The sequence below is a fragment of the Aythya ferina genome (assembly GCF_964211825.1).
Source record: "Aythya ferina genome assembly, chromosome: 4".
NCBI lineage: Eukaryota > Metazoa > Chordata > Aves > Anseriformes > Anatidae > Aythya > Aythya ferina.
Window position 1 is genome coordinate 22,230,963 of NC_140300.1, and position 22,165 is coordinate 22,253,127.

The window sequence follows — 22,165 nt, forward strand, 5'->3', positions numbered from 1 at the left end:
GATTACAGCTTTAGAAGTAAGCATGCAAGCTACTCAATTAAAACTTTGAAGTGAGCTACCACAATTTAACATATACTTCAAAAGCTTTAATCTTAAAATGCAAGTTTCAGACAAGAACCGAGATTATATATTTATTTGAAAATCTAATTGTAATGTCAATCATCTAAAAGCCTAAAACAAGAAACTAGCATTTTCATTATTTCAGAAGAAATAGTGTAATGCATTCAGGTTTATCAGAGCTCCAAAAGCTTGTATTTATTTACTGTCAAACTTTCTCAACGAAATTCTAGATGATAGCACTAACTATTATATTTCTGCAATGAATATTCTCAGGCAAATTTTTAAAGCATTGCTTCTTATGAATCTCACTTGGGAACTACCAGGTCTTGAGTTCACTAGTGCTTTGATGACACTGACCAGCCTTCTGCAGGCCTGCCCCACTGCCTATAGACCCTGTCCCTGCCTGCGCCTGTGTCCAGGCACGCACAGCCTGGACATGGATCAAAAAGCACAGCGAGAAACACTGATGGTAAACTACACCTGTGAGCTTTTGCTAAATAGGTATTGTCAGTGATCTTATAGCATGGGCCAAGCTTAGCAGTACCTGTCTCCCTGCTTGTGTGCCTCTGCCCAGCTGTTGCTTCAAGGATCTCCCAGCTGGCAAGGTAGTGAAAACAAATTTAGTTTTTGTATTTCAGCCCTGCATTTATGGTTGTTGCCTGCTTGTATTGACTCATATCATATTGAATTAGCTTTATGAGCTCTGAAAAAATTAGGCTAAACCCATTGTCCACTGAAATACACAAAGCAGGATATTGCCCAAAGTACACAAACATTATTAAAGCATTACTTCTTAACAAACTTCCACAAAGGCAGAAATGGTAGACAAACTACAATTTACATATAACAAATAAATGTTACTATTTGATTTAGAGAACTTATGTTAAAAATATATTTTTTTAATTATGTGTAAATAATTAAACAAATTCAAACCTGATAGTGGTATTTCTGGGCAAGGCAAAATAAAAATATCATGATGCTCAAAACAGAGCTTACAAACATCTAATCCAAACTGAGGCAAAATATTATATAGTCTTCTACGTTCTTTTTTCTTGACTATATCTTTTCTGAATTATGGCATTTCTAGTCGTAGTTTTCAAATTCTAGTCTTAGTTTCAAATAATAATAAAAAAAGAAAAAAAAAAGAAAAATGCATTTTATACTTTATCTGTTTATTTAGATGTTTATCTGGGACCTCTGTTGCAATGGAAATATACTTAGAGTACTGCCTAATGATTTTGTGTATCTTTCCTGCTGACCTGATCTGATTGTAATCTGATTTTTTTTTATTTTTTTTTTTTAGATACAATATCACTAAGGAAATTTGATAAGTTCAGAAAGGAAGTGAGGGTTAAGAACTTCATCAAATTGTTTTGTAAAACCAGTTTCACCTTTCTGTCTTCCCAGTCAACTGGTGTCCTAAACACAACATGGTGTAATCTGCTTTATAGCTTCCAGGGACAGTTCTGCACACAGTTGCAGGTTTCTGTCTTGAATTTCCATAATTATGATATCTTACTAAATAATCTTCTTCAGGAATCATTGCCACATGGTGATTTGGAAAGAGGGATTAAACCTTCCTGGTCTAAAGTAAGGATGCTCTTTAACTTAGAAAGTACTTTTTGATGTAAAATATTAATTTCACATTTTAGGTTATTTTGTCTAAACAAAAATCAGGGTATAGAATAATCACTGGCCTAAAAGTTTCAAGTAACTTTTGTGCCAGAAGTCCTATAGCACTAAATTGTGCCTAAATAGTGGCAATTTGGTTTGATAACGGTGTATCTGTCTCTGCCATTCCTTCCTGGAACCTAGTCTTTCTTTTTTTCTGATATTTTCCTCAATACAACATACAACGTAACATAGTGCAGCATAGCACAACATAGTATAGCATAGTGTAGCATAACATAACATAACCTCACATAACATAGCATAACCTCTTTTACAATGTAACAGTTTCCATTACAGTGCATTGCCAGAAGGTGCTATGCCTTCATCAGAGCAGTGACACTTTGATAAAGCACTTGTGCAATACATCATCAAGGAGCTGCATAGGCTGATGTATTGGTGTAATACATCAAAATGCCACTGCTCATGAGAGGTTTGATCCTGCTTCTGTTGAAGTCTGTAGAATATTATCATTATGTAAAATGAAAAGAAGGATTTGGACCATAATGTGTTTTCGACAAAATGACTATTTTATATCCAGGTATTTTATCTTTAAAAAATATTTTAGCTTTACCACCTGTAATATTTTAATTTAGCATTTCAGTGAAGAGTTGCATTACAGAATTTAAGAGAGAAAGATATAGCATATGATCAAATGTAGACATGCTATTCCTCCTCTTCAAAATCACTGGGGATTTATGAGATAATAAAGTTAGGGGATTTTGAGTTTGTATGGCTTGCACTGTCGGATTCAGAGTTTGTTGCAGTGGGAATAAAACCTTAAGCACTGGCAATGTAAAAAAATATTTGTGTTGGAAATGCCATAAGAATTATGTCATATAAATACTGCTGTATAAAAACAGCAGTAATGGACTAGGCCTCTGATCACAATATATCACCAGTATCCTACCTCTGACAATGCTTAAATGTCACTTGCTTAGAAGAGTAAAGAACAGAACAAACCTATTGTTCTACCCAGTATTTTGCACATTTAGTGTTCTTGCTTTCCTTTGGGAACCTGCCACTTTTGTGCTCTGGCACACAGAATGCTTTCAATCTACTATTTACAGACACCTAAGATACACCAAACTGCTCTGGGGCAGCTCCTAGTGACATATGCAGAGCTTTGAGACTAGCTGCAAGTCCAGATTGTTGTTCCTAGCTTTATGAGTAAAAACCATACTCCTCTGCCATTTTAAGACCATCTCTCCAAACAGATGTCACTCTAAAAATACACTGCTTATCAGGCAACAATTGACTGTAACTGGGTATGTTTCTATTCTGGTATTTTTAATATTGAGTTTTGGAACTGCTTTTTTCAATAAAGAAAAAAAAAAAACTAACTAACTAAAAAAAAAATTAACTTTCTTTGGGATTAATATAACAGGTCTTTCCAGTGATTTAATTACACAGTCCTCAGTATCATAATAAATAAATAAATAAATAATACACTCACATATATCTTTTTGCTGATGATAAAACTACTTCTGGTTTCTTGTGTAATATTTTTACCACCAGGTTAAATTCCCCTCATCAGTAGAATTATGAGAACTGTCTATCACTTAAGTCCTCTCCAAAACATTGAATTAGATTTCTAATATGGTTTTAAATAATATGTGTGACATAGGCACACAGAATTTTTTTAGCACCACCTTTCTCATGAGCAATAGATCAGATCCTGATGCAGGATATCTTCACTACAGTTTATGAAGAAGCAGAAACCTAAAACATACATATATTGCAAAAATGTTCTACCACAGTTTATTCTGTTAGGATTTTCAAACCAGAGAGATTCTATAACTTACTACAGAATGCATCAATACCTAAGTTTTGTTATTCACTTCTTGTATCTGTAGTAGTAGCTTTGCTCTGTAATAGTAAATTTCTTTAAAGAATGTAATTTCCATAAACAATAAACCAAAGGAAAAAAAATGTGGAAATAGGTTTATTGAAGTGAAATTCAGAGAAATGTTGAAGCTTTTATTTCTAATATTTGTCTGCTTTCAATCCCTAGTCTTCAGGAAAAACCTTGAAAATGTAGCCACATATGAACAGATAGAACAGTTGTTGAGCAGTCTTTGAAAAAACAAGGTTTTAATTTCTGGGCACTTTCAACTCTTGCAGTTTCACTTTCAATCTTGCAATTTTCTTATGACAAACTGCAACACATATGCTTTACTTTGTTGTTGTTGTTGTTTTTTATTTTTGTTTTTATTTTTTCACAGATAAACTAAAAAGAGAACTTATTTTTATGTCACTTGCTTAATGATCCAGACTTTGTCCCTCCTTGACCCGAATCCCAAGGATTCGGGTTCTATCACATGAATAACTGTGGAGTTTATTCTTTATATTCAGTACAATTATATGCTATTCAGAAAGCTTTTTATGTTTGTATGACCTCATTATACAATATTACAGGTGTTTTGTGACAGCTTCATTTAATCTGGAGTTATTATGTGTTCATTACCTAGCTGCTTAAAAGGTGCACTTATTTAACAAATGCAAATGCAAAAAGAAAGTTCTTTTTCAGGGGGTTATGTATTTTTGTTGTCTATACCATGAAGAGGCACCAGTATAGCCAAAAAAAATCTGTAATATAGCTGTAATATTCCTGTTGCAGCAAACCAAGAGTCTGAACAAGTGTTAAAAGATCATGAAAGGTCATAAGACAGTGACCAAAGGAAAACCTTCTTTTTCATATAGATCAACTAAGCCTTTTAGACCTAAATTAATAAAGAAAGCTGTCAGCAAATTTGTTTTAACATGTTAAACATGTTCTGTTTAACATTAAGCGGCCTAAGGACAAAGCTGAAATCAACAAATGTTTCATGATCTGAAAACAGTTTTTTTATGAATAATTGCTAGTTTTATGGTAACACATTAATAATAAAAACCTACCAGTGTAGTGAATAGTCATAGCATATGCAGGCAAGTCACTTCAGTTTATACGTTTATTTATTTTCTACTTGTTCTCCAAATAATGTCCTTGAAAGCAGTTATTTTCTCCACCTTTATAATTGACTCACTTTTTTTTTTTTAATGGCTCAATAAAAAATGTATATAATTTCTTCTAAGCAAGTAGACACATTATTCTATTTGAAAATATTTGCATGTATATTCTTGGTGAAATATTTGCATGTATATTCTTGGTGCTGTTAAAATGAAAACAATAATATGACACTTACAAGACGTGCTCAGTTTATATCGCCCAAGTCTTAAGAATAGAACATAATCTTTTTATTTATTTATTTATTTATTAATATATAATGCAGACTGAAATTATTTGCATTTCAAAGAAAGGAAAAAATAATAATAATAATTAATAATAATTTTAAAAAAAGAAAACAGTGAAAGGTCCTAAATATTATTATTCCTACATAAATAAAAAAATATTTTCTACTTGCAGAAAACTTAGCTTTACCTCAATTTACCTATTTACCTATTTTTTTACAAAAATTTACCTATTATCCAATAAACACATCATTTTAGATTATTATCCAAGATGTCAGTAAATTTCTACTGGTTTAGGTTAGTTGCAGGTTACAGAACATCTCAAAAACAGTTTTTAAATATGTGATTCATATAGTTTCCCATAATATCAGACTCAAACTGTGTACACTTAAATAGTCTGACATTGTGAATATATTTGAATCATTCAATAAGCATTAAATCTGAAAACTATGCGTGTTATCTCATCAGAATTCTGTATATGAAAAACATTGCTTTAATAAGTTCTGCTAGTCAGAATTGTTTCCTGTCCTAAATATTTTATTTTCCTTTTGACACAAATAATTAGTCTTTTTCATAGAATAACTTCAATGTTTTTGATTAAAAGAGTAACAAGAACACAAAAGCAAAAGAGTAACAAGAACATAAAAGCATTATAAATATAGTTTATAGAAAAAGAACACACAGTGTACATGTCACTAGCCTAACAAATTCACAAGCAAAAAAAAAAAAAAAAAGTGAAAATTTAACTTGAGTTTCTGGTTGATTGGTAATGAATAATTTAGCTTAATAACTATAATTTACAAATAATTTATTTCATTTACCATTCAATTAAATGATGCAGCTAAGCATAAACCTTGTTTGAAATTTCAACATTAGAATGAATTCCGTATTACATGACGTGAAAAACTAGCAAACTTCCTTCCTGTTTCCTAAAAACATTGCTAGACTTTGAGATCACTTTTGGATTTGAAAAACCAAATGAAACATAGCCATACACATTATTTCACAGTGTTTGCATAGTATAATAAATTAGTATGGTTACCATTGGTTAACATATCTCCAATTACCATTGGAGATAAAAGAAAACTGCAAACTGACAAAACATAATACAAGATTAGTACTATAAAGAAAAACCTTATTCGGGGAAACTATTAAAAAAAAAAAAAAAAAAAAAAAAACTCTTTTAACCCAATTGTACTTTTTCAATAGTTTCCACCATTAGAAAAATACTAAAAAATAAATCAATAACATAAAAGGGAAACAGAATAAAAATATTAACTTTCAGTTAAGTGAGTGCCTTTGGCATTTCGGCGTACTATTTAAAACTAGCTAACATGAATTACTGTGTAAGTGATGCAGCTGAAATCATCAGACTACATTTCAGGGATTTTAGAACAAATCCCTAAACTACAAAACCTGATTATCATAAAAGCAAAATGAAAAAATAAGCTAGTCTGTATGATTCTTTAACAACCCATTGCTCTTTTTTTTTTTTTCTTCTTTTTTTGAGAAGTATTGTTCTCACTACAAGAGAAAGGATTAGTATTTAGAGTGGCCTACAAAATTTCAGCATTTCTCCCAGAAGCAAACTCAATATACAAATTTCTTATAAGGCATGTTTTCTATTAGTTCTTTATTATTATATTCTTAGATGTTAAAATGTATGTGCATGCATCCCATGTGCAGTTTCCTGCACATAGTCCTTTTCATAGGATCACTTTCATTCTGATATGAAAAACAACAGTATTCACAAAATACACAGTTATTTTCAGACTGCCTTTGGGGTGAGTGATTCTGAATCAGACATCAGACAAATGTGGTGTTCTAAAATGTAGCCTCCCTTAGGATTTTTCAGGCCAACAAGGTAAGTGATATACTCTGTACAATTATTGCAGGTACTTTTCTTCCTTTTCTCACATAATGAGAAATCAAATAGCTGGACAAAATCAGGAGACATTCATTAACCTGCACAATAAGTTCAATGCATCAGCTAAAAAGTCCATGCTTACAGCTGTCCGCCTACACTATGTTTTACAATGGTAACAGTATAAAATGAATTCTAAGAGCAAATACACATATGAAAAGTTCCTTTCTGTAAGAAGTGATCATTAGTAATGATGGGGGGGACCTCTGCCCCTTGGTCTCATCTTCCCATTTATAATTACATCTGTGTACATTTTTCAGCTATGCAACTATTAGTTTCCTTTATGTCAGCTGTAATGATTCAAGGCTGTTATGTGCTTGACTTAGTCCATGATAGAGCATTACACATGTAAATTTTTTCAAATACACTTGAGTTCAAATAGATAATATAATCCAAGCCCAGGATATCTATATCATAATGCCCAGAATTCTAAAACTGTAGCTGTTGTTGTTGTTGTTGTTGTTAATTAAGTAATAAAAATATACTTCAGTTACTGAAGAAAATGCACGTTTTTACAACTGGGATACCTGACAGAGGAATGACTACCATAAGAATGTGATCTCAAGTTTATTTCTGTTATGTCTGTGTTATTAGTGCAAACCATCTTTCCTATCTGAGAAGGGGACATTTAGCAGTCTGAAGTAATATTCTAAGATTTTTATCTGAGTAAGACAAGTTGCATAAGAAAATAAATATATATTAATACTTCAGTAATTTATAGCACTTCAGTCAGGTAAATTCAGTCTACAATATGCAGTGACATATATTGCCTCTTAAGAGCATAGAAATTGCCTAATAATTGTGATGAGGAAGGTAGATATCTTGAAACATAGTTGAAGTGAAAAAGATCGGCTTTGGTAAACTACTAATAAAAATAATAAAAATAATTATTGTAGAGATTTTGAAACTGATTTTTCTCATTAAATGCAAATTTCACAGTTCTGAGAATCACCACAGCCAGCATATTGATATTGAAAATTCTGATTCTCTAACATTAAAACAGTTTGATAATGGAATATGTTGTGGTTTAATCCAGCTGGCAACTAAACACCATATACCCATTTGCTCACCCTCCTCCTCACCTCAGTGGGATGGGGAAGAGAACTGGAGAAAAAGGAAAGCCTGTGGGTTGAGATAAAGACAGTTTATTTGGATAGAAAATAAAGGAAAATAATAATACTAATGATAATATACTACTAACAATAATGTGTACAAACAGGTGATGCACAATGCAATTGCTCACCACCCACTGACCAATGGCCAGCTTAACTCCAAGCAGCTGATCCTCCACCCCAGCCAGCCTCCCCATATTAATTGTTCAGCATGACATCAGATGGTATGGAATACCCCTTTGGCCAGTTTGGGCCAGCTGTCCTGTGTCTGTCCCCTCCCAACTCCTTGTGCATCCCCAGTCTCCTCACTGGCAGGATAGTGTGAGAAACTGAAAAGTCCTTGGCTTAGTGTAAGCACTGTTCTGCAACAATTAAAACATCAGTGTGTTATCAATATTATTCTCATCCTAAATACCAGCTACTAGAAGGAAAATCAACTCTGTCCTAGCCAAAACCAGGACAGAGTGTTAATGCATCGCTCTTTCAAAATCTTTTTGAATCTTTCCATGAGGTTCCATGAATCTGATGAGTCATCCTTGGATGAAAAGGGACAAAGGGTAGTTTTCATTATTTCTTTAACATCACTGTGAGGCTCATCATGAGATTTCTAAAACATCTTAATGAAGGAAAACAAGATTTTGTACATTTGGTGCACATTTCTAGGTGCACATTAATGTTCTCCACATGCCTATTATTTTCAGTACACTGAGATCTACACATATATTGATTGCATAGTGAACTGAAATATAATTAATATTTTTTCTCCTATTTAAAAAACATATTTTGCACAATAATGTTGTTTCCTTGTAACTAAGCTAACACTTTCTCATGTCTTAGATAAATCACATTAAAGAAATTGGCTTTGCATTGTCTTTAATGCTTTTACTTGCACACAATTCTTCAATTTAATAATTTTTAAACATGACAGTTTTAGCATTATGAATTGCTGGTGTAGAAACTGTTGTAATAAAGGAAGATTAGTAAATTTGAAGAGCAGATTACATGGTGAGAAATATTTTGGAATGAAATACAAATTTTTCTTGAACTCCAATAGCGTAAATCCCTGAGGGTGGCTACAATTATATTTTTACAACACGAGATACAATGCAATTCCTCTTAAAAATGATAATCTAATAATACAAGGATCTCAGAAGACAGTGCTCTGTAGGAATAAAAAACACCAACAGTAAGTAATTTGTGACACAGCTGCTGAAACTATAAGAACTCTATTAGCGTCTTCCTTTGTGAAATATCTATTAATAAAAATCTGAATCTTTTGAACTATGCCAGCAAGATGATTCCTAAGAGTGATATGATGTGGACTCAAACCACACACCACAAGTCAACTGGCAGAATGACAAGCGAGGTTTCGTGCCAAGGAACAAAAATCAAGCAGATGTTTATTCTATGACAACTGAGAAATTCCTTGAGCATAAAGACAAGGAGCTACATGTTTTTATTGATTTTAAATAGGCACTTGATAGCATCTGTCAAAAGGATTATTCTGCATCTTGGAACATTACAGTACCCCAGAAAGCTACAAGCAATTACCCCTGACTTAAGCATATGGAAAGCACAATGAAAGTTAACAGTTCATTCAACATTTTTTTTCTCCTTAGACATGTCTTTTTACTTTGTCAAATATATTTTATGAGTAGACCTGAGAAGACAATTTAAGACAAATTGTCAGAGCTGATGTCTGCCTTCTTGACTTTATTAACCCAATAGCTGGAGCTTTTAGAACCAGATCATCAAATCCTTGAAGACAGTTTAAGATTTAGATTTTAGACTTTGTGAAGACAAGAAAATATTGTCTGAACAAAATGAATAAACTAGAGAGAGAATCATAAATTTTAAGCAGAAACAGATGAGCTGCTTCAAATACCTAGAAGTAAAAATTACTACCATAATGCTATGTGTCTTGATTTCCCTGCAGCTAGGCTGCAGGGAAAAAAATAAGGAGCTTGAAAGATATGCCATACTCACAATCTATAATGAAATACAAACACACAAAAAAATAGCAAATTAACTATCTCTTTTTGTTTTTGAAAAGTTAAATTAGTCATGCTTTAGACCCATGCACATATATATATCAAAGGTAAATGTAAACACTGGATGTTTAAGCAGTTTAGCTTGACGACTGTCCATAACATCATCAGCCTTGCATCAGCTTGGGATTAAGGCACTTGTTTCCCAAAAGGATTATCTACTAGGAGAGAAAGTGCCTAGATTTGTAGATTTTATTGTTTTACACAGCATTCATTTTTCATTTATGAAAGCGGGTGGGACATTTGAGATACAGAGATTTTCTGCCTAGGAGAATTCAGATTTACTGTCTCCTCTGAAAATATTTAAATTCTTCAGGTTACTGATTGGGCAGGATGTACATCATCTTCATCCCTTGGTATGTGTGCGTATTTTACTGTATGTTTATCAAGAATAATGGGACCTGAAGGAAAACAAAAGGGAGCTGAAGTCTGTACATTGATGTGTCTCACTGTGTTCTTAGTCACACGCTTTCAGACTGATTTTGTATTACATAACTAATGAATATAAAAACAGAAACATAACCACAAGAAAATAATAATATAATAATGGGCACGGTCTTCTGTGCAGATCTGAGACCTCTAAAACTGGTCTATGGTGCCAGGACATTTAGGACCAAGCAACAATATACTTGTTTTCCAAGTTCCTACTATTCTAAGAATATGTGAATCGCTCCTGCTGAGAAATATGAAAATTTTGCTCTACTGTAAGCATACATGCTTCTTATTCTTACCATGTCTTGCATGTTTTGCCCTGGCAGTGTGTATCTCTGTACACTGTGATACAGCTTTTTAGCTCCTTCTGTGCCCACAAGTCACCCATGACTGTTCATGACTCTTCTCCAGGGTCAAACAATGAAATTCATGATTAATTTTAAGTACAGGTTCACTTAAATACAGTCAAAAAGACATGAGAAAGATATTATTGTGAAATTTTAAATGGAATTTGGCTAAGAAAAGACAGTCCTCTATGACGATAATGTATAAACTAAATGCAAGACAAGTGGTGCAGAAAATTGATGTCTATAACCAATACTGTTACTCTACTGCTGCAAATAGGGCCTTAATTTCCAAATGGAAACATGTAACATTGAAACAAGTAGTTAGGCAATTAAATAAGGTTATATCTGCAGAAACCTAGGCTTTTCTTAAACACAAAAGCCCAAAGACAACCTGAAATTTACAAGTTAAATTGGGAAATAAGGAGGAATGACACTAGGATAAAAAATCAAGACTTAAACAGTGAAATGGTCACAAATTGGAAAGATATTGAGACTCAGAAGAGAACCAAAAAAGACAGGAGAGATAAACTAATCAGCAACAAAACCTACACATGCAATTTAGGTCTGAAGATAGGGGAAAAGAAGAAAAAAGAAGGAATGTAAGGAAAAAATTATAGGGTATAAATTGAACATAATCTAGATGCAATTCCTAAAATAAGCAAATGTATTGTCTCAGTTCTCAGTAAAAAGAGTGTTGCTGAGTAGAATGAAGGTGCAGAAATGCTACCATATAATATGTAAGGAAGCAGATCTCAGAGTTGAACCTTTTCAGCAACAACAACCTTAATTCTACTTTAACATGTAGAAAAATCTAAGAGGATATATATATAAAAATATAAATATATATGATTCTGCATAACTAAGGATAATTCCACAAGGTGCCTATATTACATGTAAAGGAAACCAAACCAAACAGAACAACAACAAAACACATCATTTGAAGAAGACCAGACAGACTGCATTACCTTTAACAGAACTTCTGAACAAATTTTGACACAGGAAATAGTTACACAGTTAGAGATCTGAAGATAAATTCCCGCTCTACTCTGCGCTAGTGAGGCCTCACCTCGCAGTTCTGTGTGCAGTTCTGGGCACCACAGTACAAAAAGGACATTAAACTGTTGGAGAGTGTGTCCAGAGGAGGGCGACGAAGATGGTGAAGGGCCTAGAGGGGAAGACATATGAGGAACAGCTGAGGTCACTGGGCCTGTTCAGCCTGGAGAAGAGGAGGCTGAGGGGGGACCTCATCTCAGTCTACAACTTCCTCGCAAGGGGGAGGGGAGAGGCAGGTGACCTATTCTCTGTAAATACCAGCAATAGGACCCGCAGGAATGCTGTTAAGCTGAGGCAGGGGAAGTTTAGTCTTGACATTGGGAAGAGGTTCTTCACCAAGAGGGTGGTTGCACACAGGCTCCCCAGTGAAGTAGTCACTGCACCAAGCCTGTCTGAATTTAAAAAGTGATTGGACTGTGCAGTTAGTCTAAACTTTTGGGTAGACCTGGAGTCTACCTGGAGGTGCCAGGAGTTGGACTTCAAGATACTTATGGGTCCATTCCAACTTGTGATATTTTATGATTTTATGATTCTGTGAAAGTGCACATACTGTAACAAGGATCTGCTTACTATCACAATCCTTTCACAAATTTATCAGGACATCCATTCACATTTTTTCCGCTTTAAAACTTTATTTTGTGTTATGTCATAAAAATCGCTATGGATGTCATTGGTTTGTTTGTTTATTGGTTGGTTGTTTTTGTTGTTGTTGTTTGGTTTGGTTTGGTTTTCTTCTGTTTCTTGTAAACTAACTCCATTTATTTGTAATTAAATGAAGAAAATAAGGAAAATGGAAACACTAATAGTGCTGGGTAGAAATTGGTACAATGGTGATTATATATAAATTAAGCCCCTAGCACCATGAATGCCTTGCATGACAATAAAGCACTGAAAAAGAAATAATCTGGTTGCTAGGTAATTAGTTTGCCACTGGGCAAAAGGGAAAATGCACACACGCGCACACACACACACATACTGCAAACAAAGAACACTTTTAGTACAAATTGTCTTATAGCAAAGTCCTGTATCCAAGGGAACCAATGTGAAAATTTTCATGGAATTTGAAGACATTTCATCCTTTTCTTAGGCAAGAATTAAATGTGTTCTTGAGACATCTGACCAAATGCCAAAATCCCTAGAGAAATAATTGGTTATACAGATATCTGGCTAGAAAGAAAAAAGAAAAAATCTTCTAATTACCCCCCCAAAATAACAGATATGACAGTAGCATGTTACCAGCAGGCAAACCTATAAATAGCAAAGATACCACCTTCACAGAAAGTTGTTTATCTAACTTATACCTCATAATAAAATTATATCACTAGTAGAAATACATGATTTGAACCCAACCACAGATATAAATCTGTAAGTAAGTATTACTTACATTAAGTAATGTAAAGAAATAATATGAAAGTTGTAATCAGTTCTTGACTATCTCTGTACAGAAGTGTATTTGGTTGGTTGATTAGTTTTGGGTTTTTTTGCTTGTTTGTTTATGTAGCATTTCCCTGTAGATGAAAGATACTTCCATATTCTCTTCATTTGAAAAAAAGTCAAAATATTTTAGCATTCTCATTTATAATGTTTTATTACTGAGATCTGTGCTTATATGTGCTCAGCAGCTTATTTTCAAAATTATGTAAGGAAGTAGTAATAAAAAGTGAAATTAAAATGACTGCGATCTGAAGCTACAAAATCTAGTAAAATAATATATCATGAGATTTATCCAGAGAATTATATGGGTAGTCTAGGAAAATACAGGTTGTTTCACTGTTGCCTTTAGGAAAATATATCCCAGGAGGCAAAGAGTGAATGACATGAATAGGAATGATTTTGGTGCTTAAGAACTTATCAGTGTTGGAAATGACAGCTTTTAATCAATTTGAAAAATTGCAAAGGTCTCCAAATAGTATAAAATATTCTGAAAATGACAAATGGTTTGTCAGCTATTATTACTGTAGCATTTGTACTAGTTTGTAGAACAAGAATATCTCTTTGGTGGTATTTTCTAAACCTGGTAAGGTAATGTAACATTTTATTAGCACAAGTCAATTTAGCTATTCTTTGGTACAGTATTTGTACAGTACGGTAAGATAAATTAATGATTGAAATCTACATACAATTTTAAGAAATGTTTTTTAATTAAAATTGAAATATGGCTAGCATTTTCTCCAAAGAACTGGTATAGAAGAATTCATTTTCATTATTACTACTAAGAACAATATCATTGTAATTAAGTTGGATAACACAATATCCCAAGTAGTTCAGTATTTCTAACTGTTTCTTACCCTGGGGCTCTGTATTCAAGGGTTCATGTTTCTAATCAATTTGCTCTCCATTTTTTATGAAAGCAATATATAGATTAACAAATACAATGAACAAGATGTTACAAGTTGCTGTATCTTTTTTTCTTTTTTTTTTTTTTACAGTAATTACTGTTGTATTTTGTTAATGGTCTTTCCAATTTTTATGCATTACTTCAGTTTTAGTTTTGCTGTTTATAAGTGCATTTTTCTCTACATACTGAAGTGTTCTATATATATGTCTTAATTATATTTCAAGCACCTTACTTTTATTCTGATCTTTGTGTTCCTTTGGTCACATGATGATGAATGGAGTTGTGATTTCACTCCTTACAGCATACCTTGTGTGCAGGGGACACTACCTGTACAAAGACTTGCACAAAATACAGATACTTAGGCCTGTTGCCTCCATGTGAATCAACTTTTATCACTAAACTTTTGGATCCTATAAAATAAGCATCACCTAAAAAATAATAATTATAATCTTTTCTGATCCTGATGTTATTTTCTTTTTTAAAATAAAATTTTCCACACTTATGAAAATAAAGTGTAGAAAAGTATTGTGTTTTTCTTTGTTTTGTTTTGTTTCTTTTTTTACAACACATTCTTAGTTAATTAAAAAGTAGTAAATAAAGCTAAATCTTTTTCTTCTTCTTCTTCTTTCTTTATTTTTTTTTTCTTTATTTTTTTCTGTTAGTCCTGGACTTATTTGGAGTGAATAGTAATACTTGAGATAATTCCAGAAAGCTGATTTTTACTGGATATCTCAACATCATGAATGTTTTAATGTTTCCGTGATCCCAAATATCATTAAAAATAAAAAGGTATACCAAGGAATACACTTATGATAGATGCATTAAGTGAAAGAATCTGGCTCTTCTGGTTACCTGGAAATTGCCTTACTCAAGAGATTAATTAACACACATTAGAATTTCTCAGTATACTGTAAGTTTAAAAGAAGGAATAGTAGATTAACACTGATAAGGCCTCATGGGCTGACTTAGGGAATACCTTACATCCTCTAACGAAAAGAGTTATGAGTGACTGAACTTTCATTGCTTAGAGACTTCTGGTTTCATCTAATTAATTGCACAAGAAAAGACGTGCACTGAAGGCATGTATTAAACCAGCAATGGGATTAAAACAACAACAACAACAACAAGAAGACCTCTTTCACTATAGGTAATGTAATATGGGAAGTCTATGTAGTACTAATTTTATGAACTCGACATAAATCTTATTGGAACGGGCTGCCCAGGGAAGTGGTGGAGTCACTATCCCTGGAAGTCTTTAAAAGACGTTTAGATGTAGAGCTTAGGGATATGGTTTAGTGGGGACTGTTAGCGTTAGGTCAGAGGTTGGACTCGATGATCTTGAGGTCTCTTCCAACCTAGAAATTCTGTGATTCTGTAAATGTAGAAAAAGTGATACCAATTCATCCTTGAAAAGATCCAATACAGTTTTCCCTCAATATTTTTAATATTATATCCCCTCTTTAACTATCTCAGATGGGCTATGCAGTCCAGTATTAGATGAATTATTAGTGGAAAGGAAGTAAAAGTTTTAAAATCCAATATTAAACTCTCCTTGTTCTCCAACATATCTTCAGCTCCTATTGATTTCAGTGGGACTTACAGACAGTCAGAATATCTGAAAATTAGGGCATTTACTTAATTTACTTAGGTACTTAAGTATATGCTTAGAAGCCTACTATGCTCCCATTCATAACTTTTTTGACCAATCTAATTAGGAAGAATAGATACCTTAAGATACTTGTATCCCTATGTACAGTCTCGAAGAAGCAGAATATGAAACCTTACACCTCTCCTCATTATCTTAAAGCTTGTTTTAAGGACATGTGCCACATAAATACATATATCTGCATTAAATACATCGAGTCACAGAATCATGGAATATCCTGAGTTCGATGGGACTCACAAGGATCAAGTTCAACTCTTGGCTCTGCACAGGACCACACAAAGATCAAACCATTTGTCTGAGAGCATTGTTAGACTTGTTCCCATGATTGCTTCTCTAGAGAACCTGTTCCAGTGCCTGACCATCTTCTCAGTGAAGAACCTATTTTATAATATCCAGCCTGAACCTCCCCTGATACAACTTCATGGCATTATACATGCATATATGTGTGACATTATATGCATATACATATATGTATATAATGTATATTTATGAAGTGAAATAGAAATATGGGGCTATTACTGTATATTAGCCCTTCAATCCAGGCAAGAAAAAATGTTGGTAGTATATACATTATAGTCAAATGCTGTAATTGGTGGGATCTCTACTGGGACTACAGAATAACTAAGAAATGCCTATGTACTTTTAATTATAATCTCTCTATTTTCTTTATATACATTTCATAAAGTTTTCTACAGTTAGCTTGTATCAATTATAGGATGATTAATAAAATGGTGGAACATAACATACATCAACAGAAATATAATTTTTAATCTTACAATAAGGTAACCAATAATTAGCCTGAGAACAAGTTCCTTTTCTATGTAACTTCAGCCTAAAATTGAAGGTTATATGACTGACCAGAATTTTTTGTTGAGAAGAAATAAAAGTTACTTACATGTAAGGAGCAGGGATGGAATAGACTTTAAGGTAATAAAGACAAGAGGTTAAATGTTTAATTTCCTGTTTTCTTGATGTACCTATTTGGAAGTAATACAAAAGAAGAGAACAGTTGACTTTCAGGCAAGTTTGAGGCATAGGAAATAGCCTTAAGCATGAATAAATAAATAAATAAATAAATAAATAGAGGAAAAAATGCTACTCATCTTTAAATTTGTTTCAGGAAAGCAACTGCAGAAAGCCTACTAAAACTTTTATGAATTATTCTGTATAGTGCAGAAATATGTGTATATGGCTACCTCAAAAATTTTTGAGTTATTCAATCTAAACTTACTTTGATTCAAGAATTATTAAAGCAGTGTGTAAGCAAAAAAATAACAGAAATCAGATTATTAAAACTCTTGTCTTCATTTTATAACTTAAACCAATGACATCATATCACATCTCGATTCAGTAGTATAAGAGTATTTTAATTTTTGTAGTACTATGAAAAATACCACTCGAGATTTGTATTCATCAGTATCTCTAGAGTAATATGTCAGTGTCAATTTTTTTTTATTTTTATTTTTTTTTTAATTTAGAACCACAAAAGTGACAAGAAAAAACTGGTTCTGTGTCATGGCATGAATAAGCACAGTGATACATACAACAATGTTGAATATATTTCTCCCCTTTTCTATGCTTCTTCTCTTTTATACACTGTGGATTATACATTGAAACCAAATAATGATGTCATGGTGTTATATACTCAGAGCTAGTTTAGAATATAATTATTAAAGCCTGGCACCTTTTTATTTGTATTGAGTATATAGTCATAGTGATAATTAATGTCTGAGAATTAAACATTATTCTGACCTGTGTTGAACGAAATAAATTATTAAAGTTTTATTCTAAAGTTCTTCTGTCCTATCAGTATTCTAACCACAGCCATCACAGTGATCTCTAATTCCCTGATATGGATATAGATATAGGCATAAATTTTGTTGCAACAGGTTTACTTGTGACCCTCAAGCTGCTGAAATAGACCATCAAAAAATTCATCCACATATCTAAATATTGAACCATCAAGTTTAAAGGACAATGTTTTTCCTTTAAAGTTATATTATTGCTACATAGTTTTCTGATAAAGGTTTATGACTCTTGGCAAATATAGAAATATGTCATAAATTTTATATCTAAATAAAGCTTGTCAATCTCAGCCTTATTAGGCAGCCAGCTTTGCTGCACCATTTTCCAAACAAGTAATCAGAAGAATTGTCCCAAAGCCAATCAAAAATATACATTCCCCATACACACTCATATACGTACATTCATGCAAGGACAATGATCAGATGAATATCTATTAAATATATTGCATGAATTGAAAAGGTTGCAACATCTATTTTCATCAAATTTGCAAATGACACTGAATTAGGGAGAAGAGTTGACTCTCCGTGGCAGGGATGCCGTACAGAGGGAGTTGGACAAGATGGAAGAATGTGCCACCAGGAACCTCATAAAGTTCAGTAAGGACAAATGCCAAGTCCTGCTTCTGGGAAGGAAGACCTCCCCTGCATTGATAAAGGCTGGGGCCCGACTGGCTGTGGAACAGCTTTGTTGTTAAGGACTGGGGAATGCTTGTAGCTGGGCATGAGCCAGCAGTATGCCCTGCCAGCAAAGGCCAGCTGTAACCAGGGCTGCACTAACAGGAGGTTCTTGGGAGTGATTATCCCCACTCTCCTCAGCTTGTTAGGCTGTTGTTTTGGGGACCCTCAATATAGGAAAGATATTGATTAACTAGAACAAGATATGGAGGTGCCCGCAAGCTGGCAGCACTTCTGTTTGTTCATCCTGGAGAAGACACGGCTTTGAGGGAGGCTAACAGCAACCTCATTGAAAAGAACATGCAGTCAGATTCATCATAATGATGTGTGGCAAGAGCATGAGAGACAGTGAGCCCACATGGCAGTGTAGGCTCAGGGAAGAATGGCTGGAAGAATGGCCCATCAGAAAAGGACCCAGGGATGCTGGCCTATAGCAAACTGAACATGAGACAGCAATGTGCCCAGGTGGCAAAGAAGGCCAATGGCATCCTGACCTACATCATGTGGACAGCAGAAGTAAGGAAGTACTTGTTCCCTTGTATGCAGCACTGGTGAGACCGTGCCTTGAATACTGTGTTCAGTTTTGGGTCCCTTGCTATAAGAAGGATATTGAGTTGCTCAAGCTTGTGCAGAGAAGAGCAATGAAGCTGACAAAGGGACTGAAAACCAAGACTTACCAGGAGCAACTGAGGGAATTGGTATTGTTTGGTCTGCAGAAGAGGAGGCCAAGGCGAGACCTCATCTCTATGAGTATCTAAAAGGGGGTTCTATCAAAGAGGGAGAGTCAAGTGCCAAGTGATAGGATGTGAGGAAACAGTCTAATGTTACATCAGGGTACTTTCAGATTGGATTCCTTCATGGAGACTGTGGTCAAGCAATGGAACAGGCTTTTCTCCAGGGAAGTGATAGAATTCCTATCCCTGGAGGTATTTCAGAGACATGTGAACATGGTACAAAGGGACATGGTTTAGTGATGGGGGCTCAGTAAGTTAGGTTGATGATTGGACTTGATGATCTTGAAGGTCTTTTCCAACCTAGAAGATCTTTTCCAACCTAGATGATTCTATGATTCAAATTTTAGCAAGGTACTCTTTGAGAGAACATTTTTCCTTTTGAGGACAGTCAGGCACTAGAACTGGTTTCTTCTGAGAGACTGTGCAGTGTCCATCCCTGGAGGTTTTCAAGACCTGATTGAATCAAACTCTGAGCAACCTGGTTTGATCTTACAGATGAATCTGCTTAAGCAGGAAGTAGGACTAGAGTCCTCCTGAAGTGCCTTCTAAGAATTATTCAAGGATTTCCCTGTTTTAGTGAATGACATCAGATAACTGACATCAGATAACTACAAAAATGATGCAGACAGATTCCATTTAAAAATAAAGAAATAAAAAACAGAGAAACTGAAAACAAATGACATATCACACTTCGTGAAATGTATTTTAATTCCACTTTACTGGAATTGAGATTAGAACAATGTTAATTACTGTGGAAATAATGAGATCTCATATCCTCTTCCAAAAAAAAAAAAATCATTATGTTATTTATAATAGGAACAGTTCCTTCTATTTAATATACAACTCTGTTTAGAAAAAATATGTAAACAAATGTTTTATTAATTTTGAGTCCTTTATGTTGTAAATTGCTAGAGTGTCTTTTAGTGACTTCTCTCAACAGCATATGAAATACCTTATACGTACGTGTAAGGTACGTTATACGTATGGAACGTTATATTATCATTTATTTTTCTATAGACTTTTATTTTGGAATACAGAAGCTGCAGTTACAATGTGGGTGCACAAATAAATTTTTATATATAATTATGTATATAAGGATGTATAAATGCAAATATGTTTGTGAAAATACACATATATGCACACATAAGCAGTATCTCATCCCTCCATTTTTTTGATGATGCTATTGAAAGTAATCGTGCCACATAAACATAAATTAATACCAGCAGTATTTGACACTATCTTTAACATCTTGTATTTAACTGTTGTAATTAGAACATTAGTTGGTTTACCATCTCATAAAGGAAATTTATTTCATTAACTCACATGCCTATAATGCAATGATTAAGGAAAATTATGATTTTTTTTTTATAAATAGGATGAGTCATTGTTAGTTTTCATTCATGATTCTGATCACTAACATGGGTATGAGTTTGAATTAATTATACAAGACTTTCAGAAGAAGCTAATATTAACTGTATTTTGTTTTGATCAAAGTCGATCATTCTGGCACCTGGATTAAAGCTTAGTAGAAACACATAGGGGTGTTTTTTTGTTGTTATTGTTTGTTTGTTTTATGATTTTCCTGTTTATATTAATTATATAACATTCTGTGGTGCAATTACTGATAATCATTACAGCTGAATAGCAATATCTCTTTTATTATGTTAATTAAATGCTTTTTAAGGTACTTCATCTGAAGTCTTGTAAATATTTATTAAACCCCCTTTATCAAAACCTTATTTAAAACTCATGAGAGCAACCTAAGTGTTTATCTCTCAAAGGTAATTGGAGAGCTGGAATAATATTTTCATTATGAATGTCAAGCAAGTGAGAGAAATCAAAAAGGTAATTAAGATGTTGTATAACATAAATGTAACGGTATTAAAAAAAAAGAATACCTCTTCTACATGTTGATAAATAAATTAAGCATAAAATTAATTTAAAAATATAAAAATATGCAACAAAAAATTGTAACTGAAATCCTAGCAAATCTATGCATTGTTTTGAAAATCTGATATTTATATATTTGTCAAGTAATTACATTTGCTGGTGACAATTTCAAGTCAACAGCAGAAATCAGCACAGGTGTAAAAAAAGCAGTTATCCCATTCCATGTACTGATTCCTTGCGCTTCATGAGCCATCTGCTAGTAATTTCCTTTAATTCTGATAACTGCTGAGTCTGGTGTTTCTCTGAAGTCTAAGACACTGTTCATAGCAAAGAAACATCTCAGAGACGTTTAAACCTACATGACTAAGTTTATCCACATTTGTAGCTAATACAAATCAACATTTAATCTTAAGCTGTGCTTCTCTGACACTCTGATGTTATTAATATTAAAGAGAGATGAGGATTAATAGGATGATTTACAGTGGATTAAACTATTATATTGAACTATAAATATATTATATTGAATTATTTGAACTATTATTATTTGAATTATTGAAATATTATTATTGAACTACTATAGATAGTTTTCAAGTAATTATCACATTGAAAAGAGCAAACAAAATATATTTATAAATATGTTTGAGTTTATACTAAACTAAATCTTTTAATTCATAATGTGGATTGTGTCATATAATACTGTGGATTTTTTTAGTCATGTGCTGAACATTTATACTGACAGTAAGAAATGCAATTGGTATTTGCACTGTATCTTTAAGAACAGGTATAAGTAGATTCCAGAGAATTTTGCCAAGCATAATCTATGCGTTTAGAAATGTGTGAGTTTGTAATGGTTATGAATGTCAAAGGGATGATAACTGTCAATGAGCTTCCAGACCATATAAGTACAATAGGCCCTAATCAGGTTTGAAAGCCCAGTATAAGCAGTGAGGTAGTAGAATATTGTCAATGCCAGGTGGAGTATAATTTCCTTTAAACAGCTTGTCAGAATTGCTGTTAATGCAATTGGGCTGAAACTCAGGTCAATTAAATCAATTAAAAACTTTCCTAACCTCTGTTTCCAAACTTTATGATGACAAAACATTTCAAACTTATGAATATTTGGAAAAAATATAATTAGCTAGGCAGTTGTCACTGTGTTAAGCAATCATTGTCTTAGAGTTC

At 33.3% G+C, this 22,165-nt stretch overlaps 1 long non-coding RNA gene across 1 annotated transcript in view; it reads right to left on the reverse strand.

Moving 5' to 3' along the window:
* The window catches only part of LOC311436323, a 29,758-nt gene extending 17,785 nt beyond the window's left edge, over window positions 1–11,973 (reverse strand). Inside the window, exon 1 of the long non-coding RNA XR_014692759.1 lies at window positions 11,788–11,973. This is a non-coding gene — a long non-coding RNA (uncharacterized lncRNA). The remainder of the gene's footprint in view (window positions 1–11,787) is intronic.
* Window positions 11,974–22,165: the final 10,192 nt, after the last annotated feature.